Source organism: Panulirus ornatus, chromosome 23 (genome assembly GCF_036320965.1).
Source record: "Panulirus ornatus isolate Po-2019 chromosome 23, ASM3632096v1, whole genome shotgun sequence".
NCBI lineage: Eukaryota > Metazoa > Arthropoda > Malacostraca > Decapoda > Palinuridae > Panulirus > Panulirus ornatus.
Window position 1 is genome coordinate 9,035,001 of NC_092246.1, and position 20,436 is coordinate 9,055,436.

General features: G+C 44.0%; 1 protein-coding gene across 1 annotated transcript in view; it reads right to left on the bottom strand.

The window, feature by feature from the left end:
* Window positions 1-20,436, bottom strand: part of LOC139756786 (uncharacterized) — a 626,428-nt gene that overhangs the window by 583,612 nt on the left and 22,380 nt on the right. The gene's annotated exons all lie outside the window — the stretch shown is intronic.

The following is a 20,436-nucleotide window of genomic DNA, read 5'->3' on the forward strand; positions in this document are numbered from 1 at the left end:
AGCCTAGCTCTTACGCGCCACGTTACAGCCTAGCTCTTACGCGCCAGGTGACATCCTAGTTCTTACGTGCCATGTTACAGCCTAGCTCTTACGCGCCATGTCACAACCTAGCTCTAATGCGTCATGTCACAGCCTAGCTCTTACGCGCCATGTCACAGCCTAGCTCTCACGCGCCACATTGCAGCCTAGCTCTTACGCGCCATGTCACAGCCTAGCTCTCACGCGCCACATTGCAGCCTAGCTCTTACGCGCCACGTTACAGCCTAGCTCTTACGCGCCATGTCACAGCCTAGCTCTTACGCGCCATGTCCCTTCTTGTTAACTCTGAGCTCATACGGTACACAAGCTAACCGGCTGGCTGCTGCTGCACCTGCCACATCTGAGTGAAGAGGAAAACCTACCTATGGCAATTTAGCTACGCAAAATTTGAACTGTTTAAAGAAAAGAAAAAAATAAATTCTTGACAGATCAGGACCACAAGTGGATACACTTTATAACTAGGCCAACAGAAAATCTAATAATGAACTGGCGCTGAGGAGAAAGCAGATTCAAGAATGGACCATAAATGAGGAAAGAAAGAAAATGGAAGCTGAAGATCACAATGAAGAATTGTACCAACAAGTCTTATGTTGAGTGGGAGGAAGGTAACGAGAACCAATTTTCCCATGCGAGAGACAAAAAGTTCATTTGGAAAAAATCTACAGCTCACAAGAAGCGAAATTGAATCCCGCTTAATGCGAGAGCCACCAACCAAACTTGGTGCATTTACCAAACTGGGAAGAATTTAGAAACATTCTACAAGTAAAAAAAAAAAAAGAAAAAAGAAAATCGAGGGAATTAGAACATATGGACTGTTTACGAGAGGGTGAAAAGATAACAATGGAACTGTACAATTTTGGAAAAAGAAAGGTATGTACGTGACAGCATACAAAATGGAATGAAATAACAAAAAAGAATACTAGGATTTAGAATCTGTCACTTGAAAGATAATTATACAAGTCCCTTAAAATATTCATACGAAAATGTAACCTAACTATACATCACCATTGCTCTACGAAGACCTGAGCCTCATTATCTATCTATCTATATCTATATATATATATATATATATATATATATATATATATATATATATATATATAATTACATGTTTACCAAATGGCGTCCTAGCTTCGTCTCTTTGATGTATATCAACTGACATGTTATATTTCTCTCTAGTGTCTCCCCTGATGACGTGATTATTACACAAAAGTGCACTTGGGAACTTTTCGTGTTTCATTTTCCCCGTGGACTCATAGGAATATATATATATATATATATATATATATATATATATATATATATATATATATATATATATATATATATATATATATATTGGCAAGTGAAATAAAACTTCTACTAGAAGTGAACATCAACACCTTCACATTGAAAATGAAGACAAAATCGCTTTAGTGACACTGACTTCGTATGAACCCACGGATGGAAGGACAACTTATGCTAATGTGAGCGACAGAGGATCAACAAGCGAGCAGTATGTATATACAGTGAGTACTACGCGCCAGGCCTTCCTCTCTCTCTCTCTCTCTCTCTCTCTCTCTCTCTCTGAAACCACTAGTTATTGTTTTTGTTTTTTTCTTTACAAAAATCCGCACTCAGCCGGACACGAACGGGCCATTCAGCCTTCCTTTTTGGAGATATAAAACTGGATTAATTTCTCGGTTCCGTTTCGCTTATGGTCGTTATCTCAACCGTTTATGACGTGGTTTATCTCTCTCTCTCTCTCTCTCTCTCTCTCTCTCTCTCTCTCTCTCTCTCTCTCTCTCTCTCTCTCCTCTTTTGTGCCGTCCGGCTCTTGAATGACGTGGTTGGGTGGTTGTTTTTGTGACAAGAGATGCATAGGAGGAGATTGTATTCGACATTTTATCATCATTCTTCTTTTTGGTGTAGTGTACATGGCGACTGCTTGTCAAATGGCTACTTAGACAATGGCTGTGATATGGTTAGCCAACCTACTGTTAACATGGTTATCTGGCTATGAAATAGTTTGCTAAACAACTTTTTCTTTTTCATGTTAGCTGAAAAGGCACGGGCAAGCGCGTACTCTTTTCAAGGCCATCACATTAACGATATACATAATACGTAAATGGCGTCAGACCTGTTATGTACACGAAATGACTAAAAACGGAAACATCAAAAGTTGTAATAGCCTTAAAACATAATAAAATGGAATTAAAACACATAAATCCATATACGAGATTCAGATACAAAAGTTGTAATAACCTTAAAACATAATAAAATGCAATTAAAGCACATAAATCCATATATGAGATTCAGATACAAAAGTTGTAACCTTAAAACATAATAAAATGGAATTAAAACATAAATCCATATATGAGATTCAGATACAAAAGTTGTAACCTTAAAACATAATAAAATGCAATTAAAACACATAAATCCATATATGAGATTCAGATACCAAACTAGACAATGAGTGACAAATGAACTTAGATACAATGATAAAATCCTAAGACAAAAACGCGCTCTTATATGATATATATAACAAATAAGGACAACTTCTTCTATAAATGCAAGAGGGTTATCAGAAACTCCATGATTGTGAGTGCCGTACTACTGGATCAAAAGGGAGAGAGTTGAAAGCATTAGTGGTAAAAGATTCAAAAGAACAAGATGGAGAACGAGAGGTGCGAACAGAGTGTTATTTGCCTTTAAACAGCGAAATGGGTGGAATGGAATTCATTCTTTAATATAAAAAAGAAAAATAATAAGTACCTTCTCTTTTCAATAAGCTGCAGATCATTGGGAATAAGCCGTGGGAATTGCAAAAAAAGAAATGGCAAAACAAATCCCCAAACACAAAAGTGCTACACACATACACACACACACTTCAACTGTTCCATTCCAGCGGAACAAACGAATATATGGCACCCATCAAACGATGCCTAAATAGACCACTAAACGAAACTTTATACATCAGGTAAAACGTTGAATTTCATTCTTCAATGTTGTTTTTACTAAGATTAAAAAAAACATCTAGTTATTACACAATAGGCGTGTTTACTCGTGTTTCTTAACATGGTGATCCGATAAGTTCATTCTTTCGCTGGCTGAATAGCTTCAGATTTCGTACGTCATAACCTAACAGTCTGTAGTCTAAACACCATCTCGAGAATGTGTCCGAGAGTCCACAATGCAAGCAAGACTTCACTTCAGACGCATTGAACTTAGTCAAGTCTCCGCCATTCTATCAAAGAAAACTAGATTTCTGAACCCAACAGAGAAAACGTTGCATGTATGTTTACAGAAGCACTATAACAAAGTATCTTCGAAGACTATCAAAAACTAAAAAGAAAAAAAAAAACCTCGTTATATTCAATACAGTACGTACGTATTTTCATGATATATTGAGACAACAAGGCCTAAACCAACAGAAATAATTCGCTCCATAAAGAACACACCAACACGCCTGTGTGAGCAGTGTAGCTCCCGATCCTTGCTCGCCAAATAACTATAAAAATCACATCCTTTCCTTCATCTTAGAAGGACTGGCCCTGGTGTAGCCCATTCCTGAGAAAAAAAAATAACCGTTCTACTAACTAATGCTCCATTACTCTCACTTCGTCCCGAGTCTCTCAAGAAATCTCAAAAAAAGTTACAGTTTAACACTGACATAACAATGATGTGAGGTTATATGCCTAACATCTACTCTATCTTTGGATAACACACATACATACGCTTCCCATATAACCTTGGGGGTGTTGTAGTAGTGGCATCATGATCATCGTCTTCTAGGGCATAACTTCTCTCACTCACCCAGTAATGGAGTATTGCTCTTCTATCTGAACTAGATCGTTTTCCACGTCTCATTTTCCAAATCGGAATGGAATCATAGCACTAATTTTAACTCCTCCGCTGCTACTGCCTCTCTCTCTCTCTCTCTCTCTCTCTCTCTCTCTCTCTCTCTCTCTCTCTCTCTCTCTCTCTCTCTCTCTTCTATAGCTATTACTTTTGGCCACTGCTCTTGTGAGACGTCTTTTTTGTCTGTTTGGGTCTGCCGGGGTCTTTGCCCGGCAGCCCAGACCAGAGTGTCGTACTGACGGCCAAAGTCCTCCCTAAAGACGACGCGTGGACCCGCAGCGCGCCGCCACAGGCTGCTGCTTCCCACGGTTCCTGTGAGAGGACCAACCACACGAGGATTAACTTCGTTCATCGAATGGACGAGAAAAATCCTATTCCTTTTTTCCTCTCTTTCTTTCTTTCGTCTTTCACATCTTCCTATATTCACTACCAGGACATGAATCTAAGAGCATCTCAGGAGCTCAATATAACCCATCCCCCTTTTTTTTCAAGATTCTATTTCTTTTTGTTTTTCTTTCGCATACTTTTTAAAAAGGACGTGGCTTCGACTAGGGGGAATATTTGTAATCAGCGCAACATCGACAAAAACTGCAGAGGAAAAATAGGACGAGTCTCCATCAGCAGCTGTGGATAATATGTCATATTATCACAAGTATCAAAACGGATATCCAAATCTCCGCCGCTTTGTTGGACGTATTAAGATCAAAATTGCAAAGTGGCACGTTGGCAGGTAACACAGGCTGCGAGTGAGTGACGTTGTGACATCATATAACTAGAGAGAGAGAGATATGATGCAATGTCATGACGCTGGGTTCAGACATCCCTGACAAAGAGGTGTTAATTCCTATAATCTTATAACCGAAGTAGCGGTCGGTAAATACGTTAAAATTCCTGTCATCTTATAACCGAAGCAGCGGTCGTTAAATAGTTTAAGCTTTGTTAAAAGATCCTTGGCATCCGGACCCAGAGTCGAGTTCACCACTCCCTCGTTGTACTGAGGGTCTCACACCTGTCAAACCTCCTACAGAAGTAGAATGGAAGGGTGGGACCGCCTTCCCCACCCATGGATTAAGACTGGATACGGACGATCGTCCATACTGGGGTCCATCCTCATACACGAAGCGCAAGTTTCCGTCGTAGGAGGAAGTTGGAACACCACGACATCCATTGGTGTTGGAATGCCTATCAATGGAGGCTATTCTTATCGTACCGATGATGCAGTAGTCTTCCATCATATTGCCTAATATGGCCTTAATGCTGAGGAGGGGCGAGAACAATGCTTTCCCCATGACCATAAAATTCTTACGATGGCCGACGCTGCGTAAGTGCGTGGATAGATACGGTGTGTGTGTGTGTGTGTGTGTGTGTGTGTGTGTGTGTGTGTGAACCGTAATCTTCCTACGTAACATCGCTTCTCGTAACCACGACTTCCGTTGAGAGCTCTCTTAACCTCCCCCTGACGCGGACGGTGGTGTGTGGCGCGTTGCGCTTGCCCAAGTGGCGTTCCTCACACCCACTCGACTCCCGCGAGCACACCCTTGCGTTGTCACAGTCACGCCCTTCTGTCACCACTCTCTAACACGCATAATGGGCCGTGGTGATGACCCACCCTGCGCCAAAAGCGTCGAGACGCGACCCCTGTCATATGTGTCCAGCATTTCTCCTCTTGTTTTGATGGTCATCTCCCCAGCGACGGCCGCCTACGAGCAGGGCGGTGGCATAAGCAAGGGTCGAGGGTATGGTTACCCAGCCATGTCAACCGAGCAGGGAGCGGCATTCTCTGCCTCCCCAGCTCGCAGACGGCCTCACGAACGCCTGCCTCACCTTCAACGTCACTAACGTAACGAGTCAGACCAGTGAAGTGAGGGTCATTTTGCAAGCAAGAGAGAGAGATTTCTAAAGTCATTTTGTGAAGTGATTATAATATCTTTGCCGTCATTATTCGCTTCCCAGGTCCAGAGGGGCGTGACCCTCAGTACACACACAGCCCCGCCGAACACAGACCACTCACTCGAGTCTTCCATCCACGTGAGCCCGGGGTCTCAAAATGATACTCGTACTTTTTAAACTTATAAAAGTGCTTCTTACTTCTTTCCTCCCTCTTATGCAAGTACGCGAAGCATACGCAACAAATAATCTGATCTCATTTCACCAGAAGAAAGCTATGAAGTAATTGGTGTCTCAATCTTGGTTAGACATTTAAAAAAAAATCACACATTTCCATTAAAAACCCACATATTTCCTTTCCACACATGTGAGCAATTCTAGTTGGGCAGCGACAGAGAGAACAAGCGAGGCCATGGGGGGAGCAGGGGGAGTCCGGTAACACCTTACCTATGTATACATCAATGACAAATGGGACAGGTAGTGATCTTATTAATCTATCCACCTTCGCAGATGAGACAGAGATGGGAAAACAAACTCAATACAGACACTAAAAAAAAAAAAAAAGAAAACATCCACAGCTTGCAAGGGTGAAGAAAGCTGAGCGACGGGGTTCACGGAGTCAAATGAACTGCACAAAGTGTGTGGAAAGTTTCACATACACCGTCTGTCAAATCTGGGGCGAGAGAGAGAGAGAGAGAGAGAGAGAGAGAGAGAGAGAGAGAGAGAGAGAGAGAGAGAGAGAGAGAGAGAGAAGGGGAGGGAGAAGGAGGAGGAGGAGGTCGCTAGCTACGGTGTGAGATGGGAGGGAGGGAGGAGGAGGTCGCTAGCTACGGTGTGAGATGGGAGGGAGGGAGGAGGAGGTCGCTAGCTACGGTGTGAGATGGGAGGGAGGGAGGAGGAGGTCGCTAGCTACGGTGTGAGATGGGAGGGAGGGAGGGAGGAGGAGGTCGCTAGCTACGGTGTGAGATCGGCTGAACCATTGAGGGTAAATGAGGAAGACTACTCCACAAAACAGTGTCAGGAGTGTGTCGAAGCGGTTCCGGAGAGGAGGAGGAGGGACAAAATTCGGGGCTTCGTGGGTACAACACCCAAAATTCAGGTCTCGCAAGACTAAACCCCTCACTCTTCACTGGTGCCTCTCCTCCTCCACTACCGTGTTCCAGTTTGGGTCACCCTGACTGGAATGAAGCCCTAGTAGACAGTATACAGAGAGACACAGAGCGAAGAGCAGCGAGATAAACCAACATGACAGGCTCCCCGGCCCCATGAACACAAGACGGGAACACGTCCTTTCATCTAGCTTAGGAAAAATGTGGAAAAGGATGTTCGGTACAGGACTTTGAGATCTACTACGCTAGAACCCTTTGCAAATTTCTCTGCAAATTTACGGACGCAGGAGCCATACACTTCTCCTTTTCAATCACTCTTGGACACAGCGATGGCGCCTCGCTCGCGTCTACATGACATGAACTTTCTTAGTGACATGGCCTTTGCCTCCCGTTGATCCCGTATCGGCTGAATTCTACATTTCATCCCATTCATTATCAGTGTAACTCTTTCTGCCCCATAGCCAAAAGAAATCTCTGAAGCCCAGTGTCGCACGTACAAACCAGAATGTTAAGTATAAACCTGAAATACAACTGCGGTCTCTTAACTTGCGTTCTACCATCACAAATATTCTACATCTTCATTTTCTTACCAGGCGTATAACAGATACAGAATACATCCACGTTTATATTCCACATCTGAATTATCTTACCAGTTGTGACATTTGCGTATAACAGATACAGAATACATCCACGTTTATATTCCACATGTGAATTATCTTATCAATTATGACATTTGCGTATAACAGATACGAAATAAATCCATCTGCACACACAGTTGGAGCACCAGGAATGAACCGGCATTTTCGTACGATAGATACAAGAATAAATCCACTTGCACACACAGATGGCGCAGCGGGAATGACCAAGTCTGTGCCATCCCTCCACCCAAAGCTGTCTTCACCCCTTTGATCCACACGCGAGAGCTGTTTCGACAGCCAATCAGCAACAATGATGGCATGCGGTGTGTTTCAGCAGTCGAGAAAGCTTTTTCGCTCAACAGACTGATAGTGAATAAAGTCACCATTGCGTTGTTCTCGTCGGCCAGACCGTTTCCCTTCTGACATTACGGTGGATGGCTGCGTTTGCTGAACGTCACCTCTCAGAGAGAGAGAGAGAGAGAGAGAGAGAGAGAGAGAGAGAGAGAGAGAGAGAGAGAGAGAGAGAAAGAGCCGATGGAGCCCAGTAGTTTGTACGCCTTGTGTGTACTAACCTCGTCCCGTCATCACATCTACCAACCACCACCGCAGCATTTCTCTCGTCCTGTGGCTCTGCCAAACTCTGCTTTATATATGGATCAGAAAGCTCTCTCTCTCTCTCCCTCCCTCTCTCTCTCTCTCTCCCTCTCTCTCTCTCTCTCTCTCTCTCTCTCTCTCTCTCTCTCTCTCTCTCTCTCTCTCTCTCTCGTAGCTGCACGTCCTTTTGGGCCAAAGGGAACATTATCTTTTCATATTGGAGGTTTCCAGTCACGGACAGGAGTCCACCATCAAGGCCAGGAGGCCTTGATAGAGAGAGAGAGAATTGTGAAACGGAGAAAGATGAGACGAGGGAAAAGTATTTACGAATTTGTGAGATGGTGAAAAACCTGCCATTGCTTAAGAAAAGAAAAAACTCTTAGAAATTTGGTATTTGGCCAAATACTGCTTGAGTTTCGTGTGAAGACAGTCTTGTTCCGTAATTATGTGTATCTACCGTCATAAATATAACTATACATTATTTACGATATATGAAAACATGAAATCTAGATAAATGAAAATCATAAATTTTCATATTAAAACACTCTCGAAATCTCATAGTTTTATCGCTATTCTTTTTTTTTAACCAAATTCATGAAAAAAAGAGAAGAAAAAATCTGTCACACGCAGATGCGAAATGAGTTTCTTTTTTACTGTGCTGTTTGAGTCGGCTTTTCCAAACGTAAAATACCAAAGACCAATTTCCGTTTAAATCTCCCTTGGGCTTTAGGCAGATTCCAAAACGATCCGATCGCTCTTTTAAAAAGAAAAATCAAATCTCCAGGCATTTTTTCATCAGTCATTTGCCCCGATGGTGGTCAATCCAGCCTCTTTGTCTATACATCTCCGCGAACTTCCCTCTTCCTTCTGCCTCACCCGGACGTGGGCAGTTTACTGGCTTGGTTTAACACTCCACAGTCATTCTCTCTCTCTCTCTCTCTCTCTCTCTCTCTCTCTCTCTCTCTCTCTCTCTCTCTCTCTCTCTCTCTCTCTCTCTCTCTCTCTTGCGGTGAGCGCTACGCTCTCGCCCTGCCCCCCAACCTTTTTATTTATTTTTTTTAAAATCCTCATCGAAAAGTACTCAAAAGTACTCCCCTTCGTACAACATTCCCCCCCTGTACTCCTGTACATCATCTTGACTAAGCTATCTCGTCTACCCATGCCTTGTAACAGCGTCCATAGCCACACCTGCATCTAGCTAATGGGGTTTCCCCATCCCCTCACGCCACATAACCCCCCTCCGATAACTTCCTCACCGCACGAAGTATACACAACACGCAGCGACGTCCCTCCCTCTCCGCCTCCAACGTCGTGTATGATACCACAAGCCACCCACCACACCTCGCTCTCATGGAAGGTAATGCCACCAAACCAGTGAAGAAAAAGTGACAAGAATAATGACACTGACATCCCACACACACACACACACACACACACACACACAGCCACACACACACACACGCAGCCACACACACAGCCACACACACACAGACCTCGAACGCACAGTACTCCTATATTTGCCTCACGCCACCCACACTCTCGTGTACCACCATTTGGTCTCACACAAGCTCCTCTTACTTCCTTCCATTAAGGAAACTCTCCACAGCGTTCAGAAGTTTCCCATGCACACACACACACACACACACACACACACACACAACATAGAGTGGACCACTTTCCCTTAATGGTTTTCCTGTCCACTTTACACGCCGTTTTCTAAATCTATAAATGCAGAAGACACCCTCTTTTTCTTTTCAATGGATTCTTTTTTTTCTCCATTTCTCTGAATGGAAGAAAAAAAAACCTATTCAAAACCCATAATGTTCTTCACCGAAATGGGGGTTCACTAATGGATCCATTTACCACAACCTATACATTGTACAACACACACCTCTCCCCCAGTCGTCCTACCACACACCTCTCCCCCAGCGATCCTACCACACACCCTACCACACACCTCTCCCCCAAGCCGTCCTACCACACACCTCTCCCCCAAGCCGTCCTACCACACGCCTCTCCCCCAAGCCGTCCTACCACACACCTCTCCCCCAGCGATCCTACCACACACCTCTCCCCCAAGCCGTCCTACCACACACCTCTCCCCCAAGCCGTCCTACCACACGCCTCTCCCCCAAGCCGTCCTACAACACACCTCTCCCCCGGGTGTCCTACCACACACCTCTCCCCCAAGCCGTCCTACCACACACCTCTCCCCCGGCCGTCCTACCACACACCTCTCCCCCAAGCCGTCCTACCACACACCTCTCCCCCAGGCCGTCCTACCCACACACCTCTCCCCAGCCGTCCTACCACACACCTCTCCCCCGGCCGTCCTACCACACACCTCTCCCCCCGCCGTCTACCACACACCTCTCCCCCAAGCCGTCCTACCACACACCTCTCCCCCCGGAGCCGTCCTACACACACTCTCCCCCAAGCCGTCTACAACACACCTCTCCCCCAAGCCGTCCTACCACACACCCTCTCCCCCAGCCGTCCTACCACACACCTCTCCCCCAGCCGTCCTACCACACACCTCTCCCCCAGCCGTCCTACCACACACCTCTCCCCCGGCCGTCCTACCACACACCTCTCCCCCAGGCCGTCCTACCACACACCTCTCCCCCAGGCCGTCCTACCACACTCCTCTCTCCCCGGCCCGTCCTACCACACACCTCTCCCCCAGGCGCACTGAAGACACTTATTCATCAATAATTTTAACCCTACTGTGCATACAGAAGCAACTCGTCTAACATCATTACCAATCAGCTCTTTTGAAATACTCTCTCTCTCTCTCTCTCTCTCTCTCTCTCTCTCTCTCTCTCTCTCTCTCTCTCTCTCTCTCTCTCTCTCTCTCTCCCCAACTTTTAAAAAGATTTCTTCATTTATAGCAAGCGTTCGCTCAACTAATCTTGTCAAATTTAATCTCGCTCCTTAAATAAACTTCTCTTCAACATTTATGCCACCTCATTCGTTCGTTTTCTTTAACATTTAGATTCTTTTCCTCATCTTTTCTTCACGTATAATTTTTCACTCTTTCCCCCCCCCCCCCTCCACCATTCATCCCCTTATATCCTTCTACCAGATTCAGTGTCTCTTCGAAAATCACTATTTCTCCTCAATCGCCTTTTCTCAAAATCCTCGTCGTCCCGCCATGCTCTATATCCCTCTCTTTCTCGCAGCCTATGCACGCAATACTCCACATTTCCAGTGCAGCTTCCCCATTAACGAACGCACTGCAACACTGCCTCAACCCCCATCCAGTCGTGTTCCGAATCCTCAGAACTTTTAAATTAACTTCTCTCGTGAGAGAGAGAGAGAGAGAGAGAGAGAGAGAGAGAGAGAGAGAGAGAGAGAGAGAGAGAGAGAGAGAGAGAGAGAGAGAGAGATAAGTTTCGAATTTTCAGTCCTCAAGTTTTGGCTTTGAAGAAACCAGGAGGGGGGGAAAAAAAATTGAAAATCGTCCTTAATACCTTATAACTTGCCACCCAATGAGTAATACTGGTAAATAAATTCACTAACCTCTATAAATAATAGGACTATATTTTTTCCCAGACATTGTTTCCTCTCACCACTAGTTACGATAGACAGACTTAACAGATTTTTGTAGAGCAGTTCGATCATCCATAACAACCTCACGCGTATTAGATGAATAGAACTGCCGCAGAGTTTATCGATACGGCGAACTGGTAGCCAAATCTCAGATCACATTTACGGCAGCGACAGACGACGCTCGTAGCGAATCAAAGACTAGCGACCAACAGGAGTGGGCGAGACTTGACACCACACCTGTAGACCAGCAGGAGCCCACTAATCCTGCTTACACTCTTAGCATGAGGAGGGAGTTATCCTGCTCACTCTACCACACACAGACACACACACGGTCTGTCGACGACACCTCCTGCTGGAGGAGGCGTGCGATGGTGGGCGGGAGCGAGCTGCAAGCCTAGTCGGAGTCAACTTCCTCTCGCTTCGGTGGCCCAAAAATTCTCATAGCACCCGTCAGCTTACACCAGCGTTATATATGATACGTATGATGTATGTGTACCTATATGTAATATACATGTACATATACATCTATCAGTAACGAACAACAAGGGATACATATTGCGACATGCACTATATGTATGAAATCCACAATAATATATCACACGACACTGAACCCCAAGTATTACGGACACGCTCCCGTGCATAGAAAACGTACAAGGTAAATAACGGGATGAATATTTTCATCCCATCAAGTACAAATACGTGACACGGGCAAGATGGTATTCAAGGAATTTTTCGACTCAAGTTATCCAGTGCCGTAGGAAATGTAATTAAAGATAAAAACTGGGGGGGGGGGGGTACGAAGACAATCAACACAATGGGACAAGAAGAAAACGTAAGCAAACGTACGTACAGCGTACGACATTAATGCACAAACGCAACAACGCAGACATAACACTTGAAGACCCATGACGACATTTATCTATAGCATCAACGGTGAGGATAAAAATCACAAAGGAAAAACATGCCATATAACTCACAGACAGAGAGCGATGGTTTATGGATGAGCCCTGACCAGGGCGAGCGAGCGGGTGAGCGAGCGAGCGAGGTGAGCGAGCGAGCGAGGAGGGTGGAGTAAGAGTGGGAGGGAAACTGCACCATGCCTCGTCCTTGGGGTTACGACTGACCCAGCCCTCCCACTTCCCTTTGTCGACCTGGTTGGTCTCCCATCCTCCGATGACGAAGTACAGGAGCTACATACGGTTCATCAACAAGCGCTACATACAAAGTGGGTGATGTACAAGCGTAACATACACTGGGACTAAACACACAGCCACATTTTCACTGGATAACACTGGCTACATTCACAAGAGTGCATAACGTAGGGCAACATTCATGAGTTTATATAAACATCCAGTGTATAATCCGGGCTACGCAACATTCACAACGAAGGCTACACTAACAGTGTATAAAGAAAGCTACACTGACAGTGTATAAAGAAAGCTACACTGACAGTGTATGTAGCGAAGGCTACATTCACAAGGTACAACCAAGGTTACTTTGACAGTGTTTATAACGAAGGTTACACTGACAGTGTATATAACGAAGGTTACAATGACAGTATATATAACGAAGACTATACTGACAGCGTAACGAAGCTATATTCAGTTCATACAGAGGGCTACATTCACAGTGTGTACAACGAAGCGCTATATTTAGCCCACCTAACCCAACCCCCCACACACAATGCCACGCGCATATCACTGATACTCCACAATTCTCTGTCGTCACCCAATAAAACCACTGCTTAAAAAATAAAAAAAAAACTCATAAGTTTAAAAGTATAGCTAGCACAGAGTCTTTCATTCTACACACACACACACACACACACACACACACACACACACACACTTGATGTAGCTATTAAGCACGACTGGGGTTGAAAGTTTCCAGAGCAGAGCATCAGGGGAGGAGGGAAGTTGTAGTGCTGAGAATAAGCTTAGACCATTATAATAATTTCCCCCCACTATGCCACGACAGGAGGAAGCGCTCGTGTTCTTGGGGAAATCTTTCCATCCAGTGACACCCATTCATCATCATTCGTCAAGTGAATGCAATTTTCACCCTCACTCCCTCCCTCTGTCGCCACTTCTCCTCTCGCAGTTTCTCCCCAAGGGGGAAATGGGGGAGGGAAGGAAGGGTTCGAGTCGAGAGTGAAATCCTCAACAGACGAGCATATCCGTTCACACCATCACACCACCTCGATGGAGCCACTGACTTTAAAAAAAAAAAAAGTGATAGATGGGTTCATATTCCTTTGTACGTTCGCGACGCGACGCGCCCTTCTCCTCCAGACCTCTATTATCACCTTCATAAGGAAATACAGAGGAATTCAAAAGACAACGGAACCATTGGATTCCATTTTCCCTGATGCTATTCGTCATACAGGAAGAGGATCCGAAACTCGTAAGTCAGTCTGGTACGCGTGGAAAGCCACTGGTTCACTGGCTCACGTCTCTTGGCTAATGTTAGACTGGACAGGTCTAAAGTAAACCCCAGTCTGTCCTGTGACGGCCCGTAACTGACTCTCTCATGGACAGTTTGTCCTGTGACGGCCCGTGACTGACTCATGGACAGTTTGTCCTGTGACGGCCCGTGACTGACTCTCTCTCATGGACAGTTTGTCCTATGACGGCCCGTAACTGACTCTCTCATCATGGACAGTCTGTCCTGTGACGGCCCGTAACTGACTCTCTCATCATGGACAGTCTGTCCTGTGACGGCCCGTGACTGACTCTCTCATGGACAGTTTGTCCTGTGACGGCCCGTAACTGACTCTCTCATCATGGACAGTTTGTCCTGTGACGGACCGTGACTGACTCTCTCATCATGGACAGTTTGTCCTGTGACGGACCGTGACTGACTCTCTCATCATGGACAGTTTGTCCTGTGACGGACCGTAACTGACTCTCTCATCATGGACAGTTTGTCCTGTGACGGCCCGTGACTGACTCTCTCATCATGGACAGTTTGTCCTGTGACGGACCGTGACTGACCTTCTCATCATGGACAGTTTGTCCTGTGACGGCCCGTAACTGACTCTCTCATGGACAGTTTGTCCTGTGACGGACCGTGACTGACCTTCTCATCATGGACAGTTTGTCCTGTGACGGCCCGTGACTGACTCTCTCATCATGGACAGTTTGTCCTGTGACGGACCGTAACTGACTCTCTCATGGACAGTTTGTCCTGTGACGGACCGTGACTGACCTTCTCATCATGGACAGTTTGTCCTGTGACGGCCCGTAACTGACTCCCTCATGGACAGTTTGTCCTGTGACGGACCGTGACTGACTCTCTCATGGACAGTTTGTCCTGTGACGGACCGTGACTGACCTTCTCATCATGGACAGTTTGTCCTGTGACGGACCGTGACTGACCTTCTCATGGACAGTTTGTCCTGTGACGGACCGTAACTGACTCTCTCATGGACAGTTTGTCCTGTGACGGACCGTGACTGACCTTCTCATCATGGACAGTTTGTCCTGTGACGGACCGTGACTGACCTTCTCATGGACAGTTTGTCCTGTGACGGACCGTAACTGACTCTCTCATGGACAGTTTGTCCTGTGACGGCCCGTGACTGACTCTCTCATCATGGACAGTCTGTCCTGTGACGGCCCGTGACTGACTCTCTCTCATGGACAGTTTGTCCTGTGACGGCCCGTGACTGACTCTCTCATGGACAGTTTGTCCTGTGACGGCCCGTGACTGACTCTCTCATCATGGACAGTCTGTCCTGTGACGGCCCGTGACTGACCTTCTCATGAAGATGGTGTTCGGCGTTGGTGGTCGGAATGAGCCAAGCACTCCAGTGGCTTTTACACTCCCTTCCCTGGCCCAGGTTGATGTCTTTTTCCTCACTGCCTCGCACGCATTCAACCCACGGACAGACACAAGTCTCACGCATTAACACGCGAAAACGCGTAGCTTACACGACTCAAAACTTTCCTGCGGTGAGCGCTACGTGCCTAGCTCAGCCCAATATCAAAATCCTGTTGTAGAAATTCGTAAATACAATCTCTCTCTCTCTCTCTCTCTCTCTCTCTCTCTCTCTCTCTCTCTCTCTCTCTCTCTCTCTCTCTCACACACACACACACACACACACACACACACACACACACACAGGAACTCTCCCCTCACCCCAGCTATGATCTTCTTGTACGCATCAACCGCTCCATTTAACTCTCGGATGTCATCATACATGGCGTGCCAGGGGTGGCGATGTCTCATGTCACCCTCTTGTCTTGACCTTTTACATTTCAGAACAAAATTCCTTTTCGCAAGACTCTTCCAACCCAGGTGACATCACAACACTTCCCTGCATTCATTCTGGTTTCAACACCACGCCCGCGCCCCCACTTCCCATCCTCCTCCTCCTCCTCCGTACACCACTCGTCGAGCAACAAACCCCATGTTCTATAATCCCCTCCTCCCCAAACCCCGCCACTCCTTTATGTAACTTCACCACAGACCAACGACTCCCCATGCTCAACTCTCCCCTCCACCCCACACCCCGGCACTCCTTCTGTACACCATAGAGCAACACCCCATGCTTGATCTCCCCCTCCCCTCCTTCCTCCTCACTAACCCAATGATAAGAAGCGAGTCTTTGGCACCAATATTATCACAAACATACGGGAATGTCGTCCATGACTCATCTCGTCCATCTCTTCGCCTACATACGCGAGACAGTGTCTCGCAACGAAATGTCTCGCAAACTCAGTTTTTGATAAACTCAATTGCGTCTGAGGAAATATAATTATTCGTATCCTCTCTTTATATCATTTTTGAGTAGTTTTTTTTTTCTTCTTTCGTAAGTATCTATTACACCAACCACCACCATCAAACGTCGTGAAACAATATCACGTAATTTGCTACAGTGAAAAGTTAAAGCAAATTAATGAATCTTATTGCTTACGATTACTACCCCTGCCACTTGTCTGAGAAGTTGTCTAACGAAAAGATACAAAACGTATCACTATTTTTTTTTTTTTACTCAAAACATTTTTCACACTACGAGTTTCCAATCGCTAATTTCATACTGTTCCAAATACGAACAAATAATGTAGAATCGAGAGAGATCGTGGATGCTATATTTCATCATGCTGAACACATTTCATGATCTATTACTATCAAGATCACTCCTGAAACGCTGAAAAAGTCATGGAAAAACGCCAATAAAGTCACGCGTCAAACACCATCAGGGACGCGTCCGTCGCCGCCACAGCAGATAGCCCAAACGCCTTCGAAGCCTATCTCGCGTACTCAACATGTAAACACAGAGCAACACTCAAACCTACCCGATCCTACGTTATGCCGTAGCTGTGTATGTAACACCTTGTGACTCTACTGTTTTACAAGTTCCCTTAACCGTCAGTGTTGTTAAACCTATCTTCTTTTTTTTTTTTCCTAGCCAATTGTTAAGAGTGGCTAGGTGTGTTGCTATGTGCAGCTAACCCCATAACATGAGCCACTTTGTCTTGTGACAGACCCGTTCATAAACCAGCTGTCAGATACAGTGGTGTAACCGAAGTAATTCTGAGATGAAGCCAAAGTTTTGTGCATGCCTCTCTCTCTCTCTCTCTCTCTCTCTCTCTCTCTCTCTCTCTCTCTCTCTCTCTCTACAACCATGATCCAACACTTAATCATTCCCCTTGAGAATACAAATCGTGCAACTGAGTATATGACCTTGGGGGCAAAAGATGAATACAATCTTATAGTCCTGTTGGTCACCGAGACGTGAGCGAGTTACAAGGGTTTTATAATACATTCCCGCGACGCTGGTCAGACACTGGCTAACCAGTGATTATTATAGGATCGACTCTGGAGTTATTATTGCACATCATATCGAATATACTAGAGAATCTAAAGGGCGTACCATATATCATATAGATGACAAGTATAGAATTTGAAGTGCCATATATCAGACACAGGAAAATATATAATAATTTCAAAAGATAAAAGTGCTAAACTGCGCCACTAACACGATCATTTTTTGATTAAGAAATAAATTCAAAGGATAGACATGCTGCTAATACCTTGAGTGAAGAGGTAACAAGTGCAACATATCAGTAGAGAGAAAAGCCTAAAAAAAATATTGGAAATTTTCATATACTGCGCAGTGACATGCTGAAAACAACCTTCAAAAGAAACAGTAGGTGTGAAATGTATAGCAGGAAACATCATGAGAATTGCTTAAAAAACATCAACAGTGAATTCAAAAGTATTCTTCTGTTAGTTACCACGTAAATAATGTTTTAAACGATACCATAGAACTATTACTATGATAAATGAGCAGCAGTAATTCACAAAAAAAAATATCAGCAGTTACTTAACACGTCAATCATGCTTAAAACGAGGCCATAGGACCATGAATGAATGAAATTAGGACACTTATTTCAGACGGCAAGTGTAAGCAGTATTGTTAGTGTCGCTTCAAACGCGCCAGAGCAATATGGCTTTGTCCTACGTACAGATGATCTTGTAATGAAAAAAAAAAAGAAACTTGTATGTATGAGATCAAATCCCTGTGCAGGAGCGTTAGCCATTCAAATCCGATTAAGTCGGCAAAATCAATGTGGCCTGTTGCCTCGGGTTTTAAAGGAAGAAAGTAACGTAGCTTTGCTTTTTCTCCCGTTATTAAAACTATTCCAGCGAGTCATTATAAAAAGGAGAAGTTCTGTTATCTCCTGTTCGTACAGAGAGTTATCATGAGTTAATAATGTTCATTTAGCACCAACTTATTAGTAACAGAAAATAAGTAATGTAAATAACGATATTGATAATGTAGTCAACACGGCCTTTATATCAATAGACCTTGTCTCTTATATGTACTGAAATTATTTAAAGCTATAAACAAAACATCGTAGATATAAAAGGTATATCAACAAAAGACATATTATCTATTAAGACATCCAAAAGAACTATGACAAACTTTTATGTATAGGTTTTTTTTCTCCATAAGATCAAAATTCGTATTATTGGAGGTGAAATATGGAAAAGGGTAAAGGAATGCCTTACAGAAAGAAAAAACAGACTAACATTAAAGTAAATACTCGCGAAATCCCACTAGGGTTTATTTTCGCAAAGCAAAGGCTCAGTTGTTGACCAGCATTGCACGAGAAAAATACGAAAACATGCCCAGTCAAAAGCCATCTTGAGTGAATGATTAAAGTAAAAGGAAAAGAAAGCGGTGAATTAAGCGAGACTCAGTGGGTGTTTGTAGATCTGACTTTTGAAAGAAGAAAATGTTATACGAAGAGGGAAAGATGAAAGAAGTTCAGTGAATTCTACAGCTCAACTGTCCGAAAGAAGAATGAAGTTATATAATACCCAATCCTCGAGTGACCGCTCTTCACTGGGAAACTGTGGGAAGCAGCAGCAGCCAAAATATAAAACGAGGCCCAATTCCAAAATCTGTAAATATGCTGACGATACGAAATTATAAAATGCGATGATATGAGACGATCCAACAGAAAATGTGAACCTTCGGAAAGCGTCCAATGGAGTTCAGTGTTGACAAATTGCCAAGTTACGCAACGTTGGAGATAGAAACGAAAGAAATAAACGTAAATAGGATGTTTGAAAAAGAAAAATATATATTCTTCTTGCGCTTATAGCCACCAATTCCAAATTTTCTATGCAAAAGTACAGCCGCGATCGAAAAATATAGTGTTTCCATTTACTAAAGAACACTTTTAGCAGAGAACACCAATCAAAAGCATGTTTTGATCTCCTTTATCTCTCTAATGAAGACCATCTATCAAGTATACGCTACCGTTAGGTTACCATATTCTCAGAAGGTGAGGATAGGCTTGTACAGAAAACGGAGAAGAGCGTTAAGACCCCGACAACGAAAGCAGCCAATGAGAGGTAAGTTTTAAAAGTCGTTCAAGCCATTCCTTCTACAGGAGCGAGAGTGTTCCGTGGCGGGCTAGTGAAAGTCTTAATAGAATATTTAGAAAATATGCTGACGATAACTTTCCGTTACCTGGTTATTCTACACAAATCAAGATAACTGCAGATAAAGACGCTGCAATAAAGTTTAACTCCGAGAAATATAGCTAAAGTTACTTCATTTTTGTTCATTGCAGTAGCTAATTAATACGAGTGGAATCGAGCGAGCTTCTCAAAATATGACGGAAACGACAGCTGCACCCCATGATCAACGAAAAGCCATAAACACTGACAATACAAAGGAATTCAAACCGAAACATACCATCGGATCTTGACGAAGCTGTTTTATCATAGAAAGATGTCAGAAACTCTCAGATTTGTGTGGTAAAAGCTAGATCGTACACAGTTAATTCAAAGAGAATAACTTGCAAATTGTCACAGTTAATTCAAAGAGAATAACTTGCAAATTGTCACAGTTAATTCAAAGAGAATAACTTGCAAATTGTCACAGTTAATTCAAAGAGAATAACTTGCAAATTGTCACAGTTAATTCAAAGAGCATAACTTGCAAATTGTCACAGTTAATTCAAAGAGAATAACTTGCAAATTGTCACAGTTAATTCAAAGAGAATAACTTGCAAATTGTCAATGTGTCTAAAGGTGGCGAAAATGATTCATTCATCAAGTCTATTCTTAAACGTATCTAGAGTTCTGCTTTCAACCACTCTTAATCAACACATCGATCCATAAGATTAAAATCTAGTTAAAAGAAAATGTACTTCGTCTTATTCGAGGTTCACGAGTTTGTACACTGCGAATGAAATCAGACGAATCATTTCTTGATTGATCAGCAGGACTATCAAAGTCTGTGATAAATTTTT